Source organism: Bos javanicus, chromosome 17, assembly GCF_032452875.1.
Source record: "Bos javanicus breed banteng chromosome 17, ARS-OSU_banteng_1.0, whole genome shotgun sequence".
Lineage (NCBI taxonomy): Eukaryota > Metazoa > Chordata > Mammalia > Artiodactyla > Bovidae > Bos > Bos javanicus.
The window spans coordinates 32,785,028-32,807,164 of NC_083884.1; positions in this window are offsets into that span (position 1 = coordinate 32,785,028).

The following is a 22,137-nucleotide window of genomic DNA, read 5'->3' on the forward strand; positions in this document are numbered from 1 at the left end:
CTGTCAGTTACAAATTGGCACTTGCCTGTCAGTGACAAACTGACACTTGCTAATAGTATTTGCTAGTCACTAAGTAAAGCATCTGCCTACAATGCAGGAGACCCAGCTTCAATACCTGTGTCAGGAAGATCTCCTGGAGAAGGAAATGGCAACCCACTCTAGTATTCTTGCCTGGAGAATCCCATGGGCAGAGGAGCCTACAGTGGGCTACAGTCTATGGGGTCTCAAAGAGTTGGACACAACTGAGCGACTTCATTTCACTTCACTTCACTTCAAACAACAACAGTGAGGGTATTTGCCATCTGCCTCTGCAGAGATTGAACCCTGTGCTGCTTCAGCTGTTGACTTTCAACACCCTCTGAGGGAGTTCAGGGTGGAGTGATGCATTCTGTGCTCCAGGAATCTGGTGGAACAGGTCTTTAGATAGCTGGATATCTTTAGGAACAGATATAATGATCCCAAGCCCTGCATCTGATTGTATCCAGAAAAGCACTAAATCCATTCATGGTGACAGCAGATCTTCCTGACTATGAGAAAACCTCTTGTAAAGCAAGCACCTGATTGCACTGAACTCTCTCTTCACTAAAACCTTATATAATGACCATCCACCCTACCTCTTTGGAGCTGTCTCTCAGAGCTATCTGAGGTGCTGCCTCCCGGACTACAGTCTTCATTTTGCCTCAAATAAAACTTAACTCTCAAGTTGTGCATCTTTTTTAGTCAACATGCCCCTACAGGGCCCCACTTGGTTTCACTAACTAAAAACTATTTTGGAAATTGTGAAAGCATTATTTTTTCTTATTCATCATGTATATTTCAATTGTTCTTTCTAATTTTAAGTATTTTGGACTCTTGTTGACTATAAGGGCTATTCCATTTCCTCGAGGGGTTCTTACTCACAGTGGTAGATATAATGGTCCTCTGAATTAAGTTCTAAAATATCTTTAAAAAGCACTAAAATCCCTTCATGGTGACTTCAGCTCCTCGTGACTAGCAGAAAAACCTTTTGTAAGATGAGCGCCTGATTGCCTAAACTCCCCCTTCACCAAAATCACATATATTGACCTTCCCCCACTGCCTCTTTGGAGCAATTTCTCAGAGCTGGCTGAGGTGATATCTTCCAAGCTGCCATTCTCCATTTTGTCCCAAATAAAACTTAACTCACAACTCTTACATTGCATATCATTTTTTAAGTTGACAAGGATTCTTAGAACAGTGGGTCAAATGTGGGGTCTCTGACATGAATAGGGTGTGCACAGGGCTTGTATTGCCATCCTCTCACCTTAGGTGGTTGGAGAAGGCAATGGCAACCCACTCCAGTGTTCTTGCCTGGAGAATCCCAGAGACGAGGGAGCCTAGTGGGCTGCCGTCTATGGGGTTGCACAGAGTCGGACACAACTGAAATGACTTAGCAGCACCTTAGGTGATTGCTCTCCTAATCTTAATGAGCTTATCTGGTCCCTTTAATCTTGCCTCAGGTGTTTCTTGACTACTCCTCCCTTGACTAGCAATGGTTTGAGTCTGCCCTTTGAAACTCTAGGAAGGTGTTGGAGGCTGGAGTCTTGCCTACAAGAAATCGGGGGTGGGGTGGAGGGGAATGACCACTGTGCCTGGGAGCCCTACAGGGCCCCATTTGGTTTCACTAACGAAAAACTATTTTGAAAATTGTGAAAGCATTGTTTTTTCTTATTCTTCATTTATATTTCAATTGTTTCTTCTAATTTTAAGTATTTATACAAATGTCTTAACATATAAGTTTAACTAATGATACTATCAAATATATACATTTGGGAGCTTCCTTGATGGCTCAGCTGTAACGAATCTGCCTGCAGTGCAGGAGACATGGATTTGATCCCTGGGTAGTGAAGATCCCCTGGAGGAGGAAATGGGCTCCCACTCCAGTATTCTTGCCTGAAAAATCTCATGGACAATGGCTCGGATGGTGAAGAATCTGCCTGCAATGCAGGAGACATGGATTTGATCCCTGGGTAGTAAAGATCCCCTGGAGGAGGAAATGGGCTCCCACTCCAGTATTCTTGCCTGAAAAATCTCATGGACAATGGCTCGGATGGTGAAGAATCTGCCTGCAATGCAAGAGACCTGGGTTCAATCCCTGGGTCGGGAAGATCCCATGGAGAAGGGCATGACAACCCACTCCACTCATCTTGTCTGGCGAGTTCCATGGACTGAGGAGCCTGGCAAGCTACAGTCTAAAGAGTGGCAAGAGTCAAATGTGACAGCACACACACACACACACAGAGCACATAGCAGTCCCAAACTAAACACTGTATAATATCACACATTGGTCTATTACTTACATTTCTATGTTGTAGTCTAAAATACTACTTTAAATATTACCTCACTCCTTATTAAGAGGATCTATGTGATGGAAATTGACTCCATTCACAATTTTGTTTGGAGTTTAAATATTTTAAACTGTGTGCCAGAGTTAAAGCTCACAAAACCTTTTCTATTTTCAAGTTTCAAACCCATGTATTAGGTAGTTAGAATAAGAAAAAGGAGTCCAGAATGGCAGTGACTAAAAGACAAAGAAGGGAAAACCCCATGAAAATAGAACAAAGGAAGGTCGGAGGACCAGAGTGAGAACCTCAGGTGAAACAAACAGCCCTCCTGGCTAGCTCAATTTACATACGGCAGGCTCAGAGGGAGGAGAAAAAACATAAAAAAGAGGAGCCAAAATTGAGCCTCTGGCTTCTCTTCTCTTCACTTCTTTTGGGCCGGCCTTCCCTCACACCTCAAGGATGTATTTTTTTTCCTTGCCAAATAAAACTGAGCTGTAACACTGGTCTGTCCCTTGCTTCAAATTTTTGTTGCAGCAAGACAGAACCGAGGAAATTACACACTCCCCTGACATCTCTGGTGCCATGACTCAGATTCAGCCTGGCTGAAACAACCTCAGCTCAGCCCCCGTAAGGCTGAGGCCAAGCACAACAGTAGCCCAACTCAGCAAAAGTTCACGCAGTGGAAGCTGAACACAAAGAAAACACAGCACAGTGGAAGTGAACATCCTTGTGGTGTGAGGGTGGGCTGACCCCAAAGGAGAGGCCTCAATCCGTCTTGGCTTCCTCCTTTTATGCATTTGTCTCCTGCCCCCCAAGCCTGCCCTACATAAATTGGGCTAGCCAGGAGGGCTGTTAGTTCCATCTGAAGTTCTCACTCCAGTCCTCAGGTTTTCTTTTGTTCCATTTTCACGGGCTTTTTCTTTTCTTTAAGTCACTGCCATTTTGGACTCCTTTTTCCTATTTCAACTACCTAACATATGGAGATTACATACCTAACCAAATAAATTATCTTGTGATTAAATATATATATTTGTGTGATAGTTGCTCAGTTGTGACTCTTTATGACCCTATGGACTGTAGCCCATCAGGCTCCTCTGTCCATGGGATCTTCCAGGCAAGAATATCAAAGTGGTTAGACATTTCCTTCTCCAGGGGATCTTCCTGACCCAGGAATTGAACCCAGGTCTTCTGCATTGTAGGCAGATCCTTTACTGTCTGAACCACCAGGGAAGCCCTGATTAAATACACAGAAAAGAGTTAAATTAATGAGTTTAATAAATATGTTTTTCTGCTGAAGATACAAACCACACTCTTCATCCTCATTTTGATAAAGGCACAACATCCTATGAGTAATCAAAAGCTCTTAAGTTAGACAATAATCTAAAAGGTATTTTGAAATATATGTACATGAACAGTGAATAGTTATGGCCTATTTCCAAGTAAGTGGCTGAGAGATTATATGAAGTTACGTGCAGTGTAGTTTAAAAGTTAAGGAAAAGAAAAAGAGGTTTGTTATTCAGTTTTCTTATTTCCTTGTCTTTAGGGAATCCGCAGACTCACATGCACATGCTCACTCACACATGCCCACTAACAGTCACCTTTAAAATGAAGGAACATTTCAATAAGAGCTCCACAATGGAAAGGCTGCACAGTGCCCTAAAGAATAGAGTATTAGAGACTGGACAGGCAGAAGTCTTTGGAAAGAAGAGCATAAGTTAGAACTGGGAATGTAAAAAATGTCTGAAAACAAAGTATGCTGGTCAAATCATATCCTGTTTTCCACTGTTGGGAACTCTGAAATCCACTGCTGTCCCTTGTCCCTTCTTTTTTCCTATCCTTGTCTCCCTCTCTTCCTCTGTCCCTTCCTTCTTCCCTCCTTATCTCTCCTTCTACTTGCCTGGCTTACATCTCTCTCATAGCATGTGTTGAAAAGCAAAGAAAACACTTGCTCACTTAAACCTCTGGAATGTGATTCGAAGCCTATCTTCTTAGCCATTAATACATAACTGCCTCAGGATTTCCGTTTCTTCTCATCTATGACTTCACAGAGATAGAGTGTGGGTTTTTTGCTTTCATGTTATGCAGTTCTTTTAGTGTAAACATGCATATGCTTGTGTGTGTCTGTGCAAGTCACTTTTAGAACTTTTATCTAAAGTATTTTTACATCTACTTTTACTTATTAATAACTGAGCCTTCTAAACGACTCTTTTTACAAATCTAATTTAAAATCTCTTTACTATCTCCGTTTTTCTGAATAATACTCCTATGTAGTTTTCTGACTGACCTCTTGATGGACTGTCTCAACAACGGCTGCTACACCAAGGGACCAATAGCTTACTGGTCATATTTTTGCCCAGTTCCAGGTCCTTTTCTCTAGGTTGTTTTCAGTTCTGACTCTTTGTGACCCCATGGACTGCAGCATGCCAAGCTTTCCTGTCCTTCACCATCTCCCAGAGTTTGCTCAAACTTATGTCCATTGAGTTGGTGATGCCATCCAACCATCTCGTCCTCTGTGATCCCCTTCTGCTCCTGCCTTCAATCTTTCCCAGCATCAGGGTCTTTTCTCTAAGAGGTGAAGATAGAACAAACTTCAGACTCCCAAGAAGTTACATGTACTAGAGGGGATAGAAAATCATAAACATAAAATCAGACCATGTGTCATTTGGCGATACCTCAGTACTGTGAGCATCCCTTACTGAGGACACAGCCAGGGGATTCCTGTCAGCTCCCTTCCTGTTCCTCACCCCAGCCCCTTTCCTAATTTTCCTCCTCTGTCTGCCCTTTGAACCCATTTCTTGCATATATCAGTGACCTGATGAGCCTGCCTGCAACACTCCCAGGCCTCACATAATGAGAGAGGCTTTGTCCATTACCTGGGGCAGAGAAGGAGCCAGGAGATGCAGCTAGACCAGGAAGGCAAGAACCTTTGCTTGTTCTTAGCAGAGACTATAACCTCCAAGCCCCCCGGTGGCCTTCCCTTGGAGTCAGTGTTCTGCTTCATGAGCCTGGCTCTTTCAGGGCCTTCACCATTCTCGGCCTCACTCTAATTTGGGTCAGGCCAGGGCCACCCCAAGGGAACTGTTCCCAGGGATCACCTGAGGCTGTCAGACCTGTTTTTACTGGTTTATATTTATGGTCCTAATTTTTTTAAGTGAAGCTGGGACTTCGCTAGCAGTCCAGTGGTTAGGACTCTGCACTTCCACTGCAGGGGGCACAGGTTCGATCCCTGGTTGGTGAGCTAAGATCCTGCGTGCTACATGGTGGGGCCAAAAACTACTTACATTTTACTTTTATTATTTACATTAATAAAAATAAATAAATAAAGCTAACTTTGTATGATGTCTCAAATGTATTAAATAATATTATTTAGGGAAAAAATAGTGTGGGTTAAATAGTACAATACAAGAAGAACAAAAGTGTTACTTAAAAGGAGTATCTTCTGCTGCTGCTGCTGCTGCTAAGTCACTTCAGTGTCCGACTCTGTGCAACCCCATAGACGGCAGCCCACCAGGCTCCGCCATCCCTGGGATTGTCCAGGCAAGAACACTGGAGTGGGTTTCCATTTCCTTCTCCAATGCATGAAAGTGAAAATGAAGTCACTCAGTCGTGTCTGACTCTTCACAACCCCATGGACTGCAGCCTACCAGGCTCCTCCATCCACGGAATTTTCCAGGCAAGAGTACTAGAGTGGGTCGCCATTGCCTTCTCTGGAGTATCTTCTAACTAGTCTCAAATTTGTGGTAAGTCCATAGCTTAGCAATTTTCATGGCATGTGTACAAATAATGTTAATTCAGATTTCATGTGGCGCAGTAACATTGGGGTTCCAGAATTTTCATGAAAGATATTTATATAAAACTGTGTGTGTGTGTGTGTGTGTGTGTGTGTGTGTATATATATATATATTCAGTTCAGTCCAGTCACTCAGTCGTGTCTGACTCTTTGCAACCCCATGAACTGCAGCATGCCAGGCCTCCCTGTCCATCACCAACTCCCGGAGCCTACTCAAACTCATGTCCATTGAGTCGGTGATATCATCCAACTATCTTATCCCTTGTCGTCCCCTTCTCCTCCTGCCTACAATCTTTCCCAGGATCAGAGGTTTTTCCAAGGAGTCAGCTCTTTGCATCAAGTAGCCAAAATATTGGAGTTTTAACTTCAGCCATCAGTCCTTTCAATGTACATTTAGGACTAATCTCCTTTAGGATGGACTGTTTGGATCTCATTGCAGTCCAAGGGACTCTCAAGAGTCTTCTCCAGCACCACAGTTCAAAAGCATCAATTCTTTGGTGCTCAGCTTTCTTTATAGTCTAACTCTCATGTCCATACATGACTACTGGAAAAACCATAGCCTTGAATAGATGGACCTCTGTTGGCAAATTAATGTCTCTGCTTTTTAATATGCTGTCTAGGTTGGTCATAACTTTTCTTCCAAGGAGTAAGTGTCTTTTTATTTCGTGGCTGCAGTCACCATCTGCAGTGATTTTGGAGTCCCCCAAAATAAAGTCTGTCACTTTTTCCACTGTTTCTCCATCTATTTGCCATGTAATATATATATTACAGATAAATTATATATGTATATGTATATAAAAATCATACATATATAATACATTAATAGAGATTATGCAAATGTGGCGTAGTCGTAAAGAATTCGCCTGCCAATACAGGAGATGCAACAGATGCAGGTTCTATCCAGGGTCGAAATGATCCCCTGGAGTAGGAAATCGCAACCCAGAGCAGTGTTCTTATCTGGCAAATTTCATGGAAGAGGAGTCTGGTAGGCTACAGTCCGTGGGATCACAGAGAGTTAGACATGACTGAGCAAGTGACTGAGCACACATGCACACAGGCAAACATACACAGACACATAGACACACACACATATATATATATATATTTTTTTTCCACCCCCTCTGCCAGGCAAGAATACTGAAGTGGGGTGCCATTTTCTCCTCCAGGGGATCTTCCCCACCCAAGGATTAAACCTGTGTCTCCTGCATTGGCAGATGGGTTCTTTAGCACTCTACCACCTGGGAAGCCCCATATTTATGTATACACACACACACACACACACATATATATTTCTTTCTTTCTTCTTCCAGAAATTGACTCTTTTTTTTTTTTTTTTAAATTCTCCTAGATGGTGGCAGGCCCCAGCTTTATGTAGTTATCTCAGTCAGGCTTTCACTCCTGAGGCAATGTCTCATGTTCTAGAATGACTTTTACCATCTCAGGCCATCATCTCCAGCACTTAGGTCACATCTCTGCCCTGGTACCATTACAACCACCAAGGTATGAGTTTAAAAGCATACTGCAGGCTATTTCAAGTTTATGGCTCTAATTTTAATTTTCCTCTTCATTTTTGGCTCCTTGGGACTTCTGAGATTTTGTGTTTGTTAAAAATGCAAACTTTCTAGGTATGTGTGCACAGCCCTTTATACTAGCTCAATCTGTTATGCTGTTGGCTGTTGTGGTATTAAATTCCCTTGAATTTCATCAGTCATTTAAGTCTTCTTCCCATGGGTTCTTCAAATTTTAGTTCTTGTTTATGATTTTAGTGTTTCTTAGAGTCTAATATTGAAGAAAGTATTTCTTTGAAAATATGCCACTAGTACTTCTATGCTTGGAGCAGAAACAGAAAAAATGTAAGAATTACTGCTCCAATAATGCAGTGTGGTATGATATTGCTGTTATATTAAGAAAGGTTTTTTTTTCCCCCATCTATTTTCTTTCACCACTCCTCTCTCTTCTTACAAATTGAAATGCTAGAGCATTTAGCACTCTTAAAGAGGAAAATAACACTGTTAAAGAGAAAAGGGGGACTCTCTCCATTTCTAGAGCTCCAAACAGTCATAGACCCATTAAAGGGAAGACAGAGAGCACCGGAAAGAAAGCATCATGAATTTGACCAAAGCTTCCCTGTTCCACCACACAATCCAGGACAGAGGACAGGTGCCCAAAGCTAGAGCCAGTAGTGGATGGGAATAGTTGGAAGAGAAATTTTAATTGTGTGGACAAAGGTGGATTGCAAGGAGGGAGCGACCCTGTGCCTGATTGCTTAAATGAAGCCCTTAGGAAAGAGCAAAATGCATACTTCCTGGGAACTGAGAGTAGAGGGGAACATGAATTGTTCTCAAATAGAGGTGTTTAAATGTTGTCTCTAGATAGATCCAGCCTTAGAGGACATCGCAACAGAGAGATGTTGGAAAAACAGATCCACTTCTAGGTTTCCACAAGGCCAAGAAATATAATGAGTAGAAGTGGGCAAACCTAGAAGCCATGCTACTAGAAACTGGTACATTTCTACAGCATGGATCAAGGACTGAATTCCAGAATCTTCTATGGCTATCTCAGCAAATGCCAAGGAAGGCAAAACTGATGGTAATGTCTCATTACTAATGCCTTATTATGTCATGCGCTTGCTTTCTGTCCCTAAGTCATGTCTGATTCTTTGCGAACCCATGGACTGTGGCCCACCAGGCTCCTCAGTCCATGGGATTTCCTAGGCAAGAATACTAGAGTGGGTTACAATTTCCTAATCCAGGGGATCTTCCCAACCCAGGGATTCAATCAGGGTCTCCTGCATTTGCAGGTAGATTCTTTATCATTGAGCCACCAGGGAAAGACTTACTATGTCAGAAGCCTCCTTAATATTGTGTGCCTCTTATTATAAAGACTTGATCACAAATTGATTGAAATTTGTTTCCAGCCCCACAAAGGAATGGAGGGCAGAAAAAGAAACGGAGTGAAAGAAACTACAAAGTTTAGTTACAGGAACTGAATTTTAATCTGCTCCAGAAGCAATGCTTTCCTTAATTCAAACTCTCCTTTCAAGTTTGTTTACTTACATGATTTGAAACATTTCACCCTAAAACATTCAGCATTTTTCTTTTAGTAGCAAAAACATATAATACTTGGTATGTATGTTTTCTAAGGCACGGATTTCAAAACAATATCTAAGGCCAGATTCAAATACAGTCTTTTGTTCATCTCACAGTGGGATGTTGGAAGCCTACTCAGACTTGCTCCTAAGAATCAATTACATACATTTTTTCCAATGTTTACTGGTGTTTACTCCATGTTTACTGATATCATCCAAGTAGCTCTAAACTGGCCATAATGGGAATATTTAGACCATGTGCTATGCTGTCTCTCAATCATGTCAAACTCTTTGTGACCCTATGGACTGTAGCCCACCAGGCCCCTCTGTCCATGGGATTCTCCAGGCAAGAATACTGGAGTGGGTTGCTGTGCTGTCCTCCAGGGGACCTTCCAGTCCCAGGGATCAATCCATGTCTCATGTCTCCTGCATTGGCCGGTGAGTTCTTTACCACTAGTGTCATCTGGGAAGCCCATAGAAAGCAACAAATGGTATACAGCAGGGCTTCCTCCTCCCCTGAGAATTGCTGTTAAATGTTTAGCAATGTATCACTGATCCTGTATCTTTAGCACTGGAGAGCCATTTTTAAACTTCCCATCTTTCTGCTACAGGGGAATTTATTTTTACTTCTTGAGCAGAGAATACCCAGTCACATATGACATTTTTTATGAATCCTGGGCGTTCCAGATTTCTAACTTAGTAAAATCATGTTTTATGTTTAGAAATTTTGAATCATTGGATTTATGGAATGATTTCTGTGGGGCTGGGATTCAGTTGCATGACCTCCCTCCCATAGTGCCCACCCAGCGTTTTGCATCTGTTGGGCTCACATACAGCCTGAGCAGCAGCCTCAGAAGCAACAGCTGCTGTTAAAATGACCCAGAGGGTAAATTTCATATTAGTCCTTTCATGGAAAACAGAGTAGTAGGAAATCATGTCACAGAGATGTTCTGTGGGTAGATACATAATTATAATGCTGTTTTTTAATTCTTTTTTATAGTAGTGACCAATGTCAAACTTTTGAAGAAATTAATGATGAGGAAATTAAAGCAAGGAAATGAAATGGGCTGCCATGGTATGAATAGTTTATCTAGCCTTTGAGAATTCAGAGATAAAGGATGAAAGACTTGTTCCAGAAGCAAAGGGTGGGAGTTTCTTTTAACAAGTGAAATGAGTATAAGTGAATTAAAAGGTCACTCAGAAATGACTTTGTTTATTATCCGGATCACTTGTGTTTTATCTTTTGCAGACAATAAGTTTGTGAATGTTCCACTTTGTGCCTGTATGACAAGAGGGAAGACAGTGGTGTGGGGAGTGAGGCTCAGGACAGGAGAACATAAAGTTAAGAAGAAAGCCTGAGGGTTTCCTGGAGGGGGGAAAGAGAGGAGGGGGAAAGTTTACAGAAAAGTGGCCAATTTCCAGACCCCACACAGACTTCCCTAAACAATAGGAAAAACACTCCAGGATTTCCTAGTCCCAAAGATTTAGTTGACTTGATACAGTAGAATAATGACCGCTGGCTCAGATGTCAAGCCATGTCTGGTCTCTCTGTAGTTTGTAACAGTTATTACAGGAGCTCCTGATGCCAAAAAATTATAAGAACAAGAAATGTCCCTAAATCACCATCCATTTTGATTTGCAAAGAATCTATCTTGTAATATTTTCCTCTCAGCCTGATAGCTTTATACAGTGCTCAAGGCTATTTTATCCTCCAACATTTTTTATCAGTCCAGTCATACAAAAACCATACTAAAGCATATGTGAACATTCAAAATAAAGGAAAACTTTAACATTTTTATGTATTTTATAATTTATTAGCTGAGTAATTTTCATGATTCCAGAAACTGCATTTGCTATACTGGAGCAGATATCTACTAATTGAAATGTATTGGCTAGAATTTTTTTTAGCTGAAATACATTAACTTTTTCTTTTTTTTTTTAAAGAAAAAAACAGAATGCAATGTTGTAGAAACATTCACTTCAGCAAATTGAAGCCGTGCATGGAAAATTGAGATCTGAGCCACTTTCCTCTAAGAATGTATAAAATAATTCAAATAGAACTTTATTTAGTAGTGATCCATAGCAATAGTAATTCAATTTAAGAACAAAGGATGAGGGATTTAAGACAACAATATAATGAAAGGGAGAAAAAAAAAAAATTCCAGGTGGCCAAGACTCTCCTTTACACTCAGTTAAATGCAATAATTAGTTCAGGTTATGGATTTTGTTCACTTCTTCAATAAATATTTGTTGGAGCCTAGTATGTGTCATGGAGAAGGCAATGCCAACCCACTCCAGTACTCTTGCCTGGAAAATTCCATGGACAGAGGAGTCTGGTAGGCTGCAGTCCATGGATTCTCGAAGAGTCGGACACAACTGAACGACTTCACTTTCACTTTTCACTTTCATGCATTGGAGAAGGCAATGGCAACCCACTCCAGTGTTCTTGCCTGGAGAATCCCAGGGACAGGGGAGCCTGGTGGGCTGCCATCTATGGGGTAACACAGAGTCGGACATGACTGAAGTGACTTAGCAGCAGCAGCAGCAATATGTGTCAGGTACTTTATTAGGCATTAGAGATACAAGAGGGGAAAATAGACCCCCCCCCCAAAAAAAAAGAGGGAGATAATACTGGATCATTTCCCTCAGTGTCTGACCTACTGTGATAAGATTAGGACCTAAAAGAAAGTAGAGATCCCTGAATGCACTTGGCACAGTGGTGCGTTAATGAACACGTGAGGAACATGGAGAAACTGGCTTGGCCCTCTTCTCTGTTGTTGCCCATTTCCTGGTGAGGAATTGGCAACAACCAGTTAAGAAAGGTCTGTTTTCATCTTCTCCCTTGGTGTGCAGAGCAAAACCTTTAAAAGTCCAAAGTGCGAAGTCAGGGATAGGTGTCTTTTCTTTCTTCACCAAAACCTCTGCTGTTAGCTGATGGCTTGATACTTGCATGAAAGGGAATTTTATCAAAACTCTAATATGAGAAAGTTGGAGATTGTTTACACTCTCTTTGATAAAGTTCTATTTGAAGAATTTTGCTTCTGTTGCCTTCCTTAAAAATTAGCTTCAACTTCACACAATCTAAGTACAAGCTAAAGATATTAATCCTTGTAATTTAATAACCATTTGTAATTTAGAACTGGAGCATTGACAGATCTAGAATTATCTTCAGATTGCCTTAGAACTCATCTAATATCTTATTTGAAAGTTTAGAAAAACTTTTTAATCAAATTTAAATGAGGCAAGATTGAAGTCATCAATTTTATGTTCTCTTCAGACTGGAGAGACTGGCTTCATCTTGGCATCATGAAACGCCAACTGAAATTTATGCGTTGACTATTTTAATGATCAAATCTGTTGCATTTGGAACTTTGTAATAAAATCTATTTTCAGAACTTTAGCCATCCCAGTCTCCTTTTTTGTTTCTCAATTGTGTTATTTTCAACCCTGGTACAAAGTAGCTGTTTCTGTGCTGAGAGAATTTCTCCTCTTAAATCCCGGCATGCCTAGTTAACTCCAAGTCCACCCTTCACATCAAGCTTTCCTTAAGCATCACCATCCTCTTCAGGTTAGATTTGATTTGTTTTGTCACATATTTGGAGAGATCCATGTAACTTTCCTGACTAGCATTTTGTTGTTGTTCAGCTGTTATGTTGTGTCCAACTCTGCGACCCCATGGACTGCAGCACACCAGGCCTCCCTGTCCTCCACTATCTCCTGGAGTTCGCTCAAATTCATGTCCAGTGAGCAGGTGATGCCATCCAACCATCTCATCCTCTGCTGTCCCTTTCTCTTTTGCCTTCAATCTTTCCCAGCATCAGGGTCTTTTCCAGTGAGTTGTCTCTTTACATCAAGTGGCCAAAGTATTGGAGCTTCAGCTTCAGCATCAGTCCTGTCTAATATTCAAGCATGATTTCCTTTAGGACTGACTGATTGATCTCCTTGCACTCCAAGGGACTCTCAAGAGTTTCCAGCACCACAATTTAAAGCATCAATTCTTTGGTTGTTCAGCCTTCTTTATAGTCCAACTCTAGCATTTAACCATATATAATATTCAAAATTTTAATACAGAAACTTGCAAAGAGAATAGTATAATGAATTCCTAGGCATTCACCACCACCAGCTTCAATAATAACAACCCATGTTTAATGTTTTTTCTTAACAATTAAATCAATTAATTTATAATATACATCTAATAATATTTAGAAATTTAAAACTTGATTGCTTTTGACTAATACATAGAGTTTTGTAACCATTTCCATAATTGTGATATCAGACAAGTCATCACCCTAAAATGTTTCTCTAACCCCTTTGATGTCAATATTATACTATCTTTTTCTCAACTGTTTCATGTCTTCTTAAGTTGTAAGAATCCCTTATACAATCTGAGTACAACTATTTAGATACATTTTGTAAACATTCTTTTCCCAGACTGGCTTGTCTTTCATTTTTTAAACAATATCTTTGGAGGGGTAAAATATTTTAATATATATCAAGTTCAATTTGTCAAAAAATATTTTTTTTAGGGTTTCTGCTTTTTGTGTGCTTTCTAAGAAATATATCCAGAACCTAAGATCACAATAATTTTTCTACTATATTTTCTTCTTAGAAGTTTTCTAATTTTGGATCTAACCTTCTGGTCTATGATCAAGTGTATATACGGTGTGAAGTAAGAGCCAAGGTTTAATTGGTTTAATTTTGTATCATACAAATTTAATTGTCTGTATGATTAGATTTTATATTTAATTGTTTGATATTTAATTGAACAATTAAATTTGATATTTAATTTTTCCAGCATCACTTGTTGAAAAGAACTTTTCATAATCAAATTCCTTGACATCTTTGTGGAAAATCCACTTACTAAGTATGTGTGAGTCTACTTCTAGATGCTCAGTTTTTTTTTCCTTTGATGTACAACTTTATGTTTTACTCAGTATCATGTTGGTTCAGTTACTATAACATTATATTTAGTCTTGTAATTAAGTCATGTATATCCTTCAACTTCAACCTTCTTTTTCGAAGCAATTTTGGCAATCCCTGGTTCTTTGCATTTAAATCAACTTGTTGATTTCTTGCATTGACAGATGGATTCTTTACAAATGAGCCACCAGGGAAGCTCTAACTTGTTGATTTCTAACAACAAAAATACACTGTGATTTTGATTAGGATTGTGTTAAATTTTTCTGATAAATTATAAAATTGGCATTTTAACAGTATTGGATTTTCTAACTCATGAACATATATCTCTATTTATTTAGTGGCATTATTTTGTAATTGAAAAAGAACCAGATTTTATGAGGTGTTTGATGAGAAGGATACACAATAGAGGAACAAAGTGGCATCTTTCCCATAGCAAGTCTTCTGAATTCTTTTTGAGGTCTCTGTGAAGAGAGAGATTTTTTTAAAAAACTGATGTTGATGGTTTCATTTAAGAACAGCTGTGGAATTCTGGATATAAGGAGAGTTGTGTGGAATTTGATAACAATGAGTTGTAAAATATCAGCACAAGTCTAGTGACTTGAAGTAAAATGTGGAAGCATTTTCTAGCAGCAGCATCCTTGACACAGTTTTCTTTCCTGTATGTATTAGGTCAATTACTGGCGCTCGGGTGTTTCCTTCCAAACTCTAAATGATCCACTGGTGACTAAGACTTGACCTGAAGTTTCATGGGCTAAAGGTATCCAGTGCCACGTGGGGCTTTTGCATAGGGCTCACTGAAGTCCTGAGGTATAAGCTTTCACCTTCCTCAGGACATTCTATGGGGCCACTATCAAAAAAAGTTCTCCTTCAAACTGAGACCAAGAGAACACCTATTGCAGCTTTCCCCCACAGATATTGTGATCTACGTATTTGGGTGATCAGGGGTGGTTTGCTGTCACCTCGGTTAGAAAGATTGTATTTTCCAAAAATACCAATATGTATGTGAATTGATGGGACCTGTTCTCTCTCTTAAACCTGGGCAGGGACTTATAATTGCCCTGAACATTGGGGTACAGTGTCAGCAATGCTAGGTGACTTTTTTTTTTTTTTCTTTAAAAGAATTATTTTATTGTAGTACATGAGATCTACCCTCTTAACAAATTCTTAAGTGTAAAATGCAATATTGGTGACTACAGTTACAATGATGTACAACAGATCTCTAGAACTTCCTTATCTTGCTTAATTGAAACTTCATGTCCTTTGATTAGTAACCACCCATTTCCACTTTCCCTTAACCTCTGGAAACCACCACTCCACTCTTTTGATTGTATGGATTTGACTATTTTATATACCTTGTATAAGTAGAATTTATTCTTCTGTGGCTGGTTTATTTCACTTGGTATGATGACCTCAAGGTTTATCCATGTTATCCCATACTGTAGAATTTCCTTCTCTTTCACTGCTGTACAGTATTCTGTTGTATGTACACACCACATTTTCTTTAGCCATTCAACCACTGATAAATATTTAGGTGTCTCCACATCCTGGCTATTGTAAGTAGTGCTGCAATGAACATGGGAGTGCAAATATCTCTTCAAAATTCTTGTTTCAGTACTTTTGAATAAATAAAGAAGCTTTTGCCTGCTGCTTTAATTCTCTTTTTTCTCTCTTAAGATACTTACCTATGGAGCGTAGCTACCATATTATAAGGATCACCAGATGACATAGAGTGATGATGCGTATGTGTTTCTGTTAATAGCCCCAACTATAGTCTGAGCTGATATCCAGCCCTGACCACAAGATATAAATGAAAGTCTTTGGAAGATGACACCCTCCAGCCTTCAAGTCTTGTAATTAAGACCCCAGAGCAGAGATACCCTATTCAACTTGATGACCAGCAGAAACAATGAGAGATAACAAATCATTTTTCTTATTTAATCCATTAAATTACGGGATGATTTGTTACAAAGCAGTAGATACTTGAAATACTTTACCATGAGACTTTCCAGTACTGACTACACAAGGAGCTTGAACGTCTCTTAATACTCATTTCCCTTCTCTCCATATGATTCTCCACAACTATTTGTCTGATTTCATGCATGGATTTATCTAGTGGGGTTGGACACAACTAAGCAACTAAACACTACTCTTCTATTATTTGAAAGTGAAAGTCCCTCAGTCATGTCAGATTCATAGCCTGTCAGGCTCCTCTGTCCATGGAATTCTCCAGGCTAGGATACTCGAGTGGGTAGCCATTCCCTTCTCCAGGGGATCTTCCCAAGCCAGGGATCAAACCCAGGTCTCCCACATTACAGGTGGATTCTTTACTGTCTGAGCCACCAGGGAAGCCCCCTTCTATAAAGGGCATAACATGGTAATCTGACTTTCTATCTATTGTTTCATGGAAGCCCAATGTGCTAAATAGTTAAAACAAAATAATTTGTTACTAAATAATATTCAAATGCTAAATATTAGTGTTTTCAAGGCTTTCTTTTCAATTCTCAAGATACTATTTTGATATTAAAAACATTTGAGTCTTTCTTATAGCTTTTCAGCTATATAAATCTTAATTGTTCTTGATTCAATGTGGAAGACTGGTGAGTGTGGAAAGAAAAGTGCAAAGATGACTATTTTAAGATATAATTCACTAAATATATGAGTGACATACAAGTATGTACTAGGTTTATCAATGGAGATCAGGGATCACTTGTAGTAAGTATGTGTTTAAAACATTGATTAACCTCACTCACATTCACTTTCCCAGAGAACTTTAGCATTATTCCTACTCAAGATATCTAGGACGCCAAACCAGCAGGTCCTCAATTATGTATATATGAAGACACTTCTCACAAATTAGTCACTATCATTCAAGAATGCCTAACAGGGAGGAAGATTCCATCAAGGAAGCACTTTTCTCAGCTCCCTTCCTTGTGTCCTTTGCTTAGTCGTTCAGTTGTGTCTGACTCTTAGCAACCCTGTGGACTGTAGCCTGGCAGGCTTCTCTGCCCATGGGGATTCTCCAGGCAAGAATACTGGAGTGGGTTGCCATGCCCTCCTCCAGGGAAATCTTTCCAACCTAGACATTGAACCCAGGTCCCCCTCATTGCAGGTGGATTCTTTACTGTCTTGAGCCTTCAGGGCTCCCTTCCTACTATATTATTATTTCTTTCTACCAATATATATCTCACACTTTTTACCAGTTTTTCCATTGAACTGTTATCAACCTGTGTCCAAACAGCAACAACAACAAAGCAAAGTGGAAACAAGACAAATATTCTTGTTCCTGTTGTAAGAAGTTGGTCATCTACTACCCAGACTCACCCCAAGCAGCACTCCTTTTATCAAAAGATACAAAGGCTTTCAACGTTTCTTCTTGACTTGTATTTTTAAGCAAAACTTACAGGTAGACATATTGGCAGAACAAAGTGGAAAGGGAAAAATCGCTTTTAATGAAGTTTAAGACACATAACCTGAAATTTTAAATATGAAAATTATAACTTTTTATTAAATAATAATGCATGCCCTTCAATTGTTAATAATTGTAACTTTGTTGTTGTGTTGTGTTAGTTGCTCAGTCATGTCCAACTCTTTGTGACCCCATGGACTGTAGCCCACCAGGCTCCTAGGTCCATGAAATTCTTCAGGCAAGAATACTGGAGTGGGTTGCCCTGCCTTTTTTCAGGGGATCTTCCAGACCCCCGGATCGAACCTGGGTCTCTTGCATTGCAGGCAGATTCTTTACTATCTGAGCCACCAGGGAAGCCCTACTGCTGCTACTGCTAAGTCGTTCATTCGTGTCCAACTCTGTGTGACTGCACAGACGGCAGCCCACCAGGCTCCCTCGTCCCTGGGATTCTCCAGGCAAGAACACTGGAGTGGGTTGCCATTTCCTTCTGCAATGCATGAAAGTGAAAAGTGAAAGTGAAGTCGCTCAGTCATGTCTGACTCCTAGCAACCCCATGGACTACAGCCTACCAGGCTCCTCCCTACATCTCATATTTACCTAAAAGTGAAATTTAATAGTGTAATTTTGAATATAAAATGGTATAGCCAATTATTTCTCATTATATTTAGGTATATCTTTTGTCAATAGAGCATTCAATCATTCAAGCTCCCATAAATTACTTGCTAATAAGTGATTATATAACACTTAAAAAGCTGTTAAGTAGACCTTCCAATTTATGGTTCTAGGTGCATTTTATGAAAAATGGTTGTCTTTTCAGGAATGACAATTCCATTCAGATCAAATCTCACTGTTAACACATAGTTATAAGTTTGGTATATCAGAAGTTTTCTCACTTCTTTGGATATCACTGTGGCTTGCTCACCTTTTATCTATTAAAGTTATGTATTATGAGGCTGGATCAAAAATTGTGCCAAATGCCTTGGATGTGAGGTAATTTGTTTTCTATTAAAACTCAGATTCTTGTAAACAAAGCCCAGGAGAAACATTAGCCTAAATAAGGCCTTTTAAATCTCTTTCTGCCTCATGCCAGAGAAGGATTTTTCAGGCACCAGGAGTGTGTGTCACAATACACTTACAGGTCAATGAAAGAACATTCAACCTTTGTAACTTGAGGTTACATGATTTTAAAGTTGCCTGTTTTCTAATTCCATCCGGACTAGATAACTCACTTGAGCGGAATAGTTTAACTTAAAAGTTCTTAGTTGTTGGAAGATTTCTGGACCAGGCAACCTAAGGAATACAAAACTAGCTAAATGAGTACAATATAACAAAAATAAAAACAGAAACAAAAATACAGAAAAAGGATCACTGCATCTTCTTTATGATCTTTATATTCTCTTCCAAGAAACCTTTCAGGGAAATTAAGGACTAAATGTTTAATATGGTAACTAATTGTTAACAGGTTAAAAGCAAGGTACTGAGGATTCAGATCTTTGACCTTCTTAGACTGTTGCTGCTGCTGCTGCTAAGTCGCTTTAGTCGCGTCCGATTCTGTGCGACCCCATAGACGGCAGCCCATCAGGCTCCTCCATCCCTGGGATTCTCCAGGCAAGAACACTGGAGTGGGTTACCATTTCCTTCTCCAATGCATGAAAGTGGAAAGTGAAAGGGAAGTCACTCAGTCGTGTCCGACTCTTAGCGACCCCATGGACTGCAGCCTACCAGGCTCCTCCATTCATGGGAGTTTCCAGGCAAGAGTACTGGAGTGGGGTGCCAGTGCCTTAGACTGTTAGCAGGTACCTAAGACTGTTTGTTGTTCACCTATTTCACATTGCTTGTTCCAGAGGGCGGGTGGAACAAGGAGGGCTTTCTGTCTAACTGCTTTGGGTTCTATCCCTGGGTTGGGAAGATCCTCTGGAGAAGGGAAAGACTACCCACCCCAGTATTCTGGTCTGGAGCATTCTATGGACTGTATAGTCTATGGGTTCACAAAGAGTCGGACACGACTGAGCAACTTTCAGTGTCACTTATAGACATGCTTTAATTCTTCATGCTAGGAAATGGTAAATGATTCCCAACAGAGTATTTAGAATACCCAAAAGAAGAAAAAAGAAAAAAACTATACATAAAATTACTACAATAGCTCAGCTGGTAAAGAATCCATCTGCAATGCAGGAGAGATCCTGGTTGCATTCCTGGGTCAGGAAGATCTCCTGGAGAAGGGATAGGCTACCCATTCCAGTATTCTTGGGCTTTCCTGGTGGCTCAGTTGGTAAAGAATCTACCTGCAATGAAGGAGATCTGGGTTTGATCCCTGGGTTGGGAAGATCACCTAGAGTAGGAAATGGCAACCCACTCCAGTATTCTTGCCTGGAGAACTTCATGGGCAGAGGAGCCTAACAGGTTACAGTCTGTGGGGTCACAAAGAATCGGACTTTAACACACACACACACAAGGACACCCAACAGACAAAACTCTTGGTATTTTAGGACACTTCTTTCCATATTCTTTTAAAGTGTAGTTAGTTTATATAATATAATTTAAATGAATACTAATTTAAACTTTATACAAATATAATTTGCTCATGTATCCATATTATTAAAGGCTGATTTAAAACATGAATATATTTCATGTCATTTCATGAAATATAGTAGATATAGCTTATATTTGTATTCATATCTATCTCTATATATCATTTTTTCTGATTAAAGACATGATGCAATGCTTCTTAAGAAATAGTAAATTTAAAAAATTTAAAAATACATATGTGACATTTTTGTCAGTTTGTGTAACTAAGGGTTCATGTATTTATATTCATATATTCATTAAATGAATGATATGAAATTTTAAGCACAGACATTTTTTTCCCATAACATTATCTTCCTCTGTTCATGGAATTTACCAGGCAAAAATACTGGAGTGGGTTGCCATTTCCTTCTCAAGGGGATTTTCCTGACTCAGAGATTATAAGGGCTTCCATTGTAGCTCAGTTGGTAAAGAATCTGCCTGCAAAGCAGAAGACCTAGATTTGATTCCTAGGTCAGGAAGATTACCTGGAGAAGAATACCTCCAGTATTCTTGCCTGGAGAATCCCATGGTCAGAGGAAGTTGGTGGGCTACAGTCCATGCGGTCGCAAGAGTTGGACACGACTTAGTGACTAAACCACCACCACCACCTCCTGCACTGCAGGTGGGTTCTTCACCATCTGAGCCACGAGGGAACCCCTGTAATATTATCTAGAAGTGGATGTATTGGTTGCTCTTTATTATTTAAAGTTGCACAATAAAAGTACATATTAAAAGCCTGTTCCTTTGCAGTGGAACTCTTTTCTGCTTATATACCTGAATAATATTCTTTATTCCTTTTGGCAAAATATATCTTGCCAGTATTTATCTGGTTAAGGGTCTTTACATTTTAGCTTTTCTGGAATTATGGCATACATTATTTTTGTTGACACATTGTGTGTTGTCAGCAAAGATTTCAGAGAAGGCAATGGCACCCCACTCCAGTACTCTTGCCTGGAAAGTCCCATGGACGGAGGAGCCTGGTAGGCTGCAGTCCATGGGGTCGCGAAGAGTCGGACAGGACTGAACGACTTCGCTTTTACTTTTCACTTTTCATGCACTGGAGAAGGAAATGGCAACCCACTCCAGTGTTCTTGCCTGGAAAATCCCATGGACGGAGGAGCCTGGTAGGCTGCAGTCCATGGGGTCGCTAACAGTCGGACATGACTGAGCGACTTCACTTTCACTTTCATGCATTGGAGAAGGAAATGGTAACCCACTCCAGTATTCTTGCCTGGACAATCCCAGGGACGGGGAGCCTGGTGGGCTGCCGTCTATAGGGTCGCACAGAGTCGGACATGACTGAAGCGACTTAGCAGCAGCAGCAGCAAAGATTTTCTTCTATTGTTTCCAGCTGCCTTGGTTCTATATTTTCAAGAACACCAGCTATCTCCATTCTTTTTGCTCCAAATCTATCAAATCCTACCTTATTGTTTACACTACATGCTTTCTGTATTTCAGGTTTCTCAATAGGTCTTGCCTTTCTATCCATCAGTATATAACTTTTTTCTGCTTTCTTTGTTTTAGGTTTTTTTGAATAACTCTTTTGCTTACTTATTTCCCTTTCCATCTCATCCTATTGACTGTTTTGTCTCACGTATTCTCCACTTAGAACTTTTGAAATGCCATAATTATTAGTTTAGTGAAGATATTTTATATAAAAGCCTTGTTCTTCTGAATACTCAAAGACTGGTTTTAGTCAACAAATTATGTCTCATAGGAGTCTCAAAGTCTATTGAAAATATTAAATATTTTCTTGAAATTTTTCTTAGGTTCTCAAATAAATGATTTTTAGAGTAATATTCAGTGGCAGTATACTGTGATGGTTTGACATGCAGTCTGGGGATCAGAGTGCTGGGGTCAAATTGGCTTCCATTACATCACAGCAATGTAACTTTAAACATGTTACTTAATTCTTTCCCAGTTTCCTCTTTGACAAAATGCAGATGATACTGATTTGTATAAAAAACATGCCACTATACATATTGTTAGTTATTCTAGCTTTCTAAAAATGTCAGGACTCAGTAAAAAAGAAGTACCAAAATGGATGCCGAATTTTCTGGTT